The 8,352-nt window shown below is 42.1% G+C and overlaps 2 non-coding genes across 2 annotated transcripts; one reads left to right on the top strand and one right to left on the bottom strand.

Moving 5' to 3' along the window:
• Positions 1 to 5,998: 5,998 nt before the first annotated feature.
• Positions 5,999 to 6,070, top strand: TRNAQ-UUG (transfer RNA glutamine (anticodon UUG)). Its single transcript has one exon. It is a non-coding gene; the product is annotated as a tRNA-Gln (tRNA).
• Positions 6,071 to 7,574: 1,504 nt separating this feature from the next.
• On the bottom strand, positions 7,575 to 7,646 carry TRNAQ-CUG (transfer RNA glutamine (anticodon CUG)). Its single transcript has one exon. It is a non-coding gene; the product is annotated as a tRNA-Gln (tRNA).
• Between the last annotated feature and the right edge of the window lie 706 nt (positions 7,647 to 8,352).

Here is an 8,352-nt window from a genome sequence, read left to right as displayed (position 1 = left end):
GGAGACAAACTGAGAAAAAAAAATCCAGAAAATCACATTGCCTGTTTTTTTTTCCATTTTATTTGCATATTATGGTGGAAAATAAGTATTTGGTCAGAAACAAAATTTCATCTCAATACTTTGTGATATATCCTTTGTTGGCAATGACAGAGGTCAAACGTTTTCTGTAAGTCTTCACAAGGTTGCCACACACTGTTGTTGGTATGTTGGCCCATTCCTCCATGCAGATCTCCTCTAGAGCAGTGATGTTTTTGGCTTTTCGCTTGGCTTCACGGACTTTCAACTCCCTCCAAAGGTTTTCTATAGGGTTGAGATCTGGAGACTGGCTAGGCCACTCCAGGACCTTGAAATGCTTCTTACGAAGCCACTCTTTCGTTGCCCTGGCGGTGTGCTTTGGATCATTGTCATGTTGAAAGACCCAGCCACGTTTCATCTTCAATGCCCTTGCTGATGGAAGGAGGTTTGCACTCAAAATCTCACGATATATGGCCCCATTCATTCTTTCATGTACCCGGATCAGTCGTCCTGGCCCCTTTGCAGAGAAACAGCCCCAAAGCATGATGTTTCCACCACCATGCTTTACAGTAGGTATGGTGTTTGATGGATGCAACTCAGTATTCTTTTTCCTCCAAACACGACAAGTTGTGTTTCTACCAAACAGTTCCAGTTTGGTTTCATCAGACCATAGGACATTCTCCCAAAACTCCTCTGGATCATCCAAATGCTCTCTAGCAAACTTCAGACGGGCCCGGACATGTACAAGCTTAAGCAGTGGGACACGTCTGGCACTGCAGGATCTGAGTCCATGGTGGCATAGTGTGTTACTTATGGTAGGCCTTGTTACATTGGTCCCAGCTCTCTGCAGTTCATTCTCTAGGTCCCCCCGCGTGGTTCTGGGATTTTTGCTCACCGTTCTTGTGATCATTCTGACCCCACAGGGTGGGATTTTGCATGGAGCACCAGATCGAGGGAGATTATCAGTGGTCTTGTATGTCTTCCATTTTCTAATTATTGCTCCCACAGTTGATTTCTTCACTCCAAGCTGGTTGGCTTTTGCAGATTCAGTCTTCCCAGCCTGGTGCAGGGCTACAATTTTGTTTCTGGTGTCCTTTGACAGCTCTTTGGTCTTCACCATAGTGGAGTTTGGAGTCAGACTGTTTGAGGGTGGGCACAGGTGTCTTTTTTATACTGATAACAAGTTTAAACAGGTGCCATTACTACAGGTAATGAGTGGAGGAAAGAGGAGACTCTTAAAGAAGAAGTTACAGGTCTGTGAGAGCCAGAAATCTTGATTGCTTGTTTCTGACCAAATACTTATTTTCCACCATAATATGCAAAGAAAATGAAAAAAAAACAGACAATGTGATTTTCTGGATTTTTTTTTCTCAGTTTGTCTCCCATAGTTGAGGTCTACCTATGATGTAAATTACAGACGCCTCTCATCTTTTTAAGAGGTGGAACTTGCACTATTGCTGACTGACTAAATACTTTTTTTCCCCACTGTATATATTTACATCTATCATATGGATACACTTTATTGTGGATGTTTTTCCTTTTTTTTTTCCTTTATTTATGCTGATGATATATGCATGAGACTCAATTCATTATTGTATTGATCAGGAATAACAGGGGGATTGTATTCCCTTTTTGTTTTTACATGTTTTTTAATTTATATTGTTGTCAATAAAGCTTTTCTTGCTATTATTATATATATCGGTGGTGTGCATTTTTATGTGGTCTTTCTTTCCTTTCTTGTTGCATACTTATCTCCGACCGGCTCCCCCGCTGTCCATCGCTGGTCCAGCCCCGTTTCTCGTCATCAGCTTCCTGTTGGGCTTCCTGCTGTGACGACGAGCGACGCGTGGAGGTGAGCTGGAGGACGTCAGGATCGCTGTGTGTGAAAGGTGAGTATCGTGCGCTGCGTCGCTGCTGCATTGCTGTGACATCTGCCTGTATGACAGCTCACTAGCGATCATTTAGCGATGCCCCAGCGATCCTGACCGGGTCGGATCGCTGGTCGGATCGCTGGTGCATCGCTAAATGTAAAGGGGCCTTAAGAGTGGACCAGATGCATATGATCAAGCCAAAGTAAACAAGGTCATAAATAATACTGGGGTAAAGCAGGGGTTTAGTTGAGAGACATACCAAGTGAATGCTATATGCAGAGGTAAGAAGTCTCTATGGAAAGCTGAGTGACGTACCAAGTGAATGCTATGTGCAGAGGAAAGAAGACAATTGGCAAACTCAAGAAATTAGGAACAAAAGTAAATACAGGTCCTACTGAGATTTGAGCTCAAATCGTTGGTTTCATAGGCCATACTGCTAACCATTACACCATGGTGTCATCCCAAGTGATGGAGAACTTTGGTTCTTACAGTAAGATGCCAGAAAGAGAAGATAGAATATGATTTCCTTCTTGGCTCCCATAAAAATAGTTTACAGGACAGAAATAGGACACCGGTGTTTTCAGGCCACACTGGACACATATCCCAATCCACACTAATGTGAATGTAAAGTATTAGGAAATATGTTCAGGTTCCAGACAGATAATTATATAACCATGTACTATGGTACAGTAAGTATACACAGTTTTTCCTGTGTTGAGAAGGCAAAGGATGACAGAATTTCACTGATAAAGTTAAAAAGCGATAGAACTTTTTCTGAATCATCTATCTGGCATCTGTATTTTTCAATCACTTTAGACAAGATGCAATATTTTGGTTGGTAATATTTGCATCATAATATTTAGGCACTGAATACCCATTTTAGCACGTGTAAATCAGGGATGTGGACACAACCATCTTATTAATGATCTCTCATTTCTGCTGAAGACTTTGCCTCCTTCTTTAAGCAGAAGATCGATGCGATCAGAGAAAGCTTTGGCCCGCAGCCCTCAATGCCCCTCTTAGCCGTTCAGCCCTGTTCTTCCAAAACCAGCTTCTCCACCATGACAGAAGATCAGCTCTCCACCCTCCTGTCAAGATCACACCTCACCACTTGTGCGCTTGACCCGCTCCTGTCCCACCTCATCCCTAACTTTGCCACAGTCTTCATCCCAACTCTAACACACCTCTTCAATCTTTCTCTTACAAATGATGTCTTTCCCTCATCCTTCAAATATGTCTCAATCACACCCATCCTCAAAAAGCCCTCCCACGACACATCCTCTATGTCTAACTATTGCCCGATATCTCTTCTCACTTACGACTCAAAACTACTGGAACAGCATGTATATCTTGAACTGTCCTCCCACCTTTCCTCCTGTTCCCTCTTTGACCAGTTACAATCTGGCTTCCGACCTCATCACTCAACTGAAACTGCCCTAACTAAAGTCACTAATGACCTACTAACCACCAAGAGCAAGCAACACTACTCTGTCCTTCTCCTGGACCTGTCTTCTGCCTTCGACACCGTGGACCATTCCCTCCTCCTACAGATTCTCTCATCTCTTAGCATCACAGAATTGGCCCTATCCTGGATCTCATCATGCCTAACAGACTGAACATTTAGTGTCTCCGTCTCACACACCATCTCCTCACCTTGCCCCCTGTCTGTCGGTGTTCCTCAAGGCTCAGTCCTTGCACCCCTACTCTTCTCCATCTACACCTTTGGCCTGGGACAGCTCATAGAATCCCAAGGCTTGCAGTACCACCTCTACGCTGATGACACGCAGATGTAACTATCAGGGACCTGACCTCACCTCCTTAGTGACCACAATCCCACAATGTCTGTCTGCTATTTCAGCCTTCTTTTCTGCTCGCTCTCTCAAACTGAAGCTGGACAAAACATAATTCATCATCTTTCCCCCATCTCACTCTACCCCTCCACCAGACTTATCCATCAATGTCAATGGCTGCTCGCTTTCCCCAGTCCTGCACGCTCGGTGCTTTGGGGTGATCCTCGACTCTGCCCTCTTTCAAACCACATATCCAAGACCTTGCCTCCTCCTGCTGCCTCAAACTCAAAAATATTTCCCAGATCCACGCATTCCTCAACCACAAAAACACTAGTGCACGCCCTTATCATCTCCCGCCTCGACTACTGCAACCTCCTACTCACTGATCTCCCCTCCAGCACTCTTACACCAATCCAGTCCATCCTACACTCTGCTGCCTGACTAATCCACCTGTCTCCTCGCTTTTCCCCAGCCTCCTCCCATGCGAGGCCCTTCACTGGCTTCCTATTGTCCAGAGGCTCCAGTTCAAAACCCTAACCATGACATACAAAGCCATCCACAACCTGTCTCCTCCATACATCTGTGACATGGTCTCCCGGTACCTACCACACGCAACCTTCCATATTTTCAAGATCTCCTTCTCTACTCCCCCCTCATCTCTTCTTCCCACAACCACGTACAAGACTTATCCCGTGCTTCCCCCATACTCTGGAACTCTCTGCCGCAACACATCAGATGCTCACCAACAATGGAAACCTTCAAGAAGAACCTGAAGACCCACCTGTTCCAACAAGCCTACAGCCTACAAGCCTACAGCCTGCAATGATCCTCGGTCTACTGAACCACCGCACAACCAGCTCTGCCCTCTCCTAGTGTATCCTCACCCTTCCCTGTAGACTGTGAGCCTTCGCAGGCAGGGTCCTCTCTCCTTCTGTATGTGTATGGCCCTTGTCTTGCACATGTTTATTGTACTTGTCTATATTTCCCCTTTTCCCATGTAAAGCGCCATGGAATAAATGGTGCTATATAAATGTATAATAATAATAATAATAATGATCATTCACCAAATCTGGATTCATTGGCCTTTGTGAATGAGCAAGAAAATGAGTGCTGACCCACTTGAGAAGTAAGTAAACTCCAGTCCTTGGCATCAGCCACTAAGAAATGATGGAGTTGTTGGGTTCCTCCCCGTACATTGCTTAATTCCAGCTCTAATCGAGGAGATTGGTGGGAATGGACTGCCATCATGCTCACTTCCCATCGATAAGTCATAAATTATTATAGAGTAACATTAATTTTAACTTTATAAATATTTTTCCTACTAATGACCTTTCATGGGGACGTTAATGTGGATTGTGATGTAAGGGGGTTGAAAAAACTAGTACCCTTTTTTAGTCTTCTAAACTATTTTTTGACTTTTCACTAGAAAAACCCAAACATTCCTCAACCTGAAATCATCTGCAAAGTGATGAGGCGCTATGTAGGTAAGGGAGGTTTTACACTTACCGTATTTTTGCGGGCTGATTTTGCGGCCCCAATGCATTTCTATGGGGCCGCAAAATTTGCCAGCAAAAAATCAATGGTGCGCCGTGTGCCATATGGCCGTTAGGGTCGTATATACAGCCAAGAAAAATGATCGAGCTTGCTCAATATTTTTCACGGCGTACGGACTCGGCGCTCACTGAAATCAATGGGAAGTTTGTTTTTGCGGCACTCCGTCCACTTCCAGTTTTGCGGATTGCTGTTTTTTTTTCTACAATACTATTTCTATAGTATTGGAAAAAAAGGCGATCCGCAAACTTTTCTTGCGGCCCGTTATTGCGATACATAACAAAAAATGCCAGCAAAAACGGGCAGCAATAATGGACAGCAAAAAATGCGGTAAGTGTAAAACCACCCTTAGTCAAATAAATTCACGGAAATGTAATAGGAGCATGGTTAGGGAATGGAATCCAGAAATCTGACTGCCAATTTTGAATGAACCTGGAATTTCATTTTGCTAATTTTTCTACTAGACTGATTTTCAATTTCTATTCACATCAGAAGAGAAGATTGGATCTTTCTGCCACTTTAACGATATCTGATGAAATGTAAATAAATGAGAAATTTAGCAAATATCTTTATCTTCATTGGAGAGATATGACAAATCTTCTATTGCAATACTACAGTATTTGAAAGGAAAAATAGTCAGTAAAAGTCCCTAATGCACCCAACAGAGAAAAACAGATTCTTTTATTAGTTTGCAGTGTTATTATTAATTACAGGTGTGTATGATTCTTGCTTGCATGTGAAAGCTGAGTGTCAGGTGAGGCTGGCTATGCAGGTTCCATGGTGTAATGGTTAGCACTCTGGACTTTGAATCCAGCAATCTGAGTTCGACTCTCGGTGGAACCTTAGATTTTGCTGACTTTCTTGGTGTCTTTGGATTAAGTTATAAAATGTCTCTAGAGTAAATTCTCATTTCTTTGGTTTTGCTTTGTTTTTTTTGTACTATGTATATACAGGGCCAGGCCACCGCTTTCTTGGCTGTGCATTTAGTTTTCCATGGGTTGGTAATTAAGCAGTCAGGCCTAGATCCTGCTCTGCCTCCTTCTATTGCGGTCTGCTGGCACATGTAGAGGTTTTCCACTAAAGGTAGGACCATCACTGTTAGCTGCACCTTGGTGCGGTGGGATGGCTTCTAGATTTTTTTTAATCAAAATAGTGTTTATTTCATCCTCTATGATATTTATATGTACAGTTACTAATTATTTATTAACTACAGGGTGTTTGCTCACTGTTTTTATCTTAGGTTCTGACTGTTAATGGTCATAGTGTATCAGATCATTTCTTTGGCTTTACTTTAGTTTTTTGCACTTTCTACTTGTAAGGGTAGGACTCCCTTTTTCTGGGTTGTGAATTTAGTCTATATAGCTTTCCACGGCCAGATGATTAAACAGTCAGGCCTAGGTCCTGATCATCTTGCGCCAAATGAATAAAACTGATCAATCACTGAGAGATCACATTACTGCTGCCTATTTAGATCTATGGAGGTCAGATGAACAGCTCAAGGCACAGACATCCACAGAACCAGGCTGCTTGACTTGACTAGCTTGAATAAATAGTCCATAAACTGACCATTAACTATGACATCTGGATTTGTGCTCTGCTTTTAATTTACTTTTGTTCATAACTGTAGACGCCATTACTATTAGACGCCTCCATTGTTTGTTTAGTCTTATGCCATAATGATGGGGAGGATTGTATCCTTTACTCCCTTACGATGTCATCAAATTAAGTGACCAATGGATTTTTTACGTGATCGGAGCTCCATGGATGATCTGGCTCCGGTCTCTTCATCCTCACCAATCTGGTCCACTCATGGGGTGACATTTTGCTATAGAACGGCCTAGAAACAGTTTCCTCTGTGTCGAGAATCCAAAGGATGGCTGAACTTCAAAGACACAAAGGAGAGAGTAAGAAAGTGACGGAAACGTTAGTAATTTCTCTCACCTATCAGGCACATGTAGTTTTCTATAACTTTAGTCAAGATGCAATTTTTGATACCTTGAATGACTCCTTCAACAAGTGAAACATTGTGGGAACTTATCAGGTAGGGAGGCCGAGTGTTCTATGGTGCTGGATTAGCAATTGTTGCCAACTAATTTTTCAATACGGTCTCTCGTGACTTGCTTACTATCATTACCAAATATATTTCTAATTGCTAATGTCAAATGTGTTTTGTTACTAGTGAAAATGAAGATTTTTAATATATTTAATGCAGATATTGAGTACATTTTTCACGCATTCAAATTTCTTCCGAAATCTGAAAAGTGGCAGAAAGATCCAATGTTCTCTTCTGACCTGAACAGAAATTGGCAATTGACAAACTCAAGAAATTATGAACAAAAATAAATGCAGGTCCCACCGAGATTTGAACTCGGATCGCTGGATTCAGAGTCCAGAGTGCTAACCATTACACCATGGAACCAGCTGCAACACCTAGGACATTACTTTCGTTAAGTGAGAAGACAGAGCGAGAATGGAAAGTACACGATACCCTTCTTGATTCCACTGAAATTAGTTTACAAGACAGAAATAAGACACCAGTGTTTTGATCCAAAACTGGAAATTTCAACAGAATCTCTGTCAATGTTAATTAGCAGGAAAAATATTTGGGTTCCAACTAGACATAATTATATGATCTTGTATTATGGTGCTGTAAGTATACCCAGTGATAGTAGCAAATTAACCCCTGTCCAGATTAAACCCTAAACAATAAATGTCTCAGCCACAGCGCTAGCGCTACAGTCTACTCAGCAGCAGAATATTAGGATAATACCACAAAATTAGTCCAAATGAGTAAATGAATACAAATTTTAATATTTGCGCTCAGAGATAGAACTGTATGGATACTAAACTCCCCCTTGCAGTAGAAGTGAAAAACTGAGTTGCAAACCCAAAAACAGCGTTAAGAGTCAGGCAACGCCCACTTGACACTTTGCCATAAAATTCAAAAATAAAAGAATAAAAAGGTACAATTCAGATTATCCGTATACACCACATGTGCAAAGTTCACCATAGAACTAGAGAAAAAGAAAACTGTCCATAGAAAAAAGAAAAATTACCTTGAGGTTAGCTGCTTTGAACTAATAGTGCTTAGCAGTCCAGGTCCTGTGGAGAGGAGGTTCCAATAG

Source organism: Dendrobates tinctorius, unplaced genomic scaffold (assembly GCF_039654945.1).
Source record: "Dendrobates tinctorius isolate UK_male_01 unplaced genomic scaffold, ASM3965494v1 ptg000151l, whole genome shotgun sequence".
Taxonomy (NCBI): domain Eukaryota; kingdom Metazoa; phylum Chordata; class Amphibia; order Anura; family Dendrobatidae; genus Dendrobates; species Dendrobates tinctorius.
This window is presented reverse-complemented; position numbering and strand designations above follow the sequence as displayed.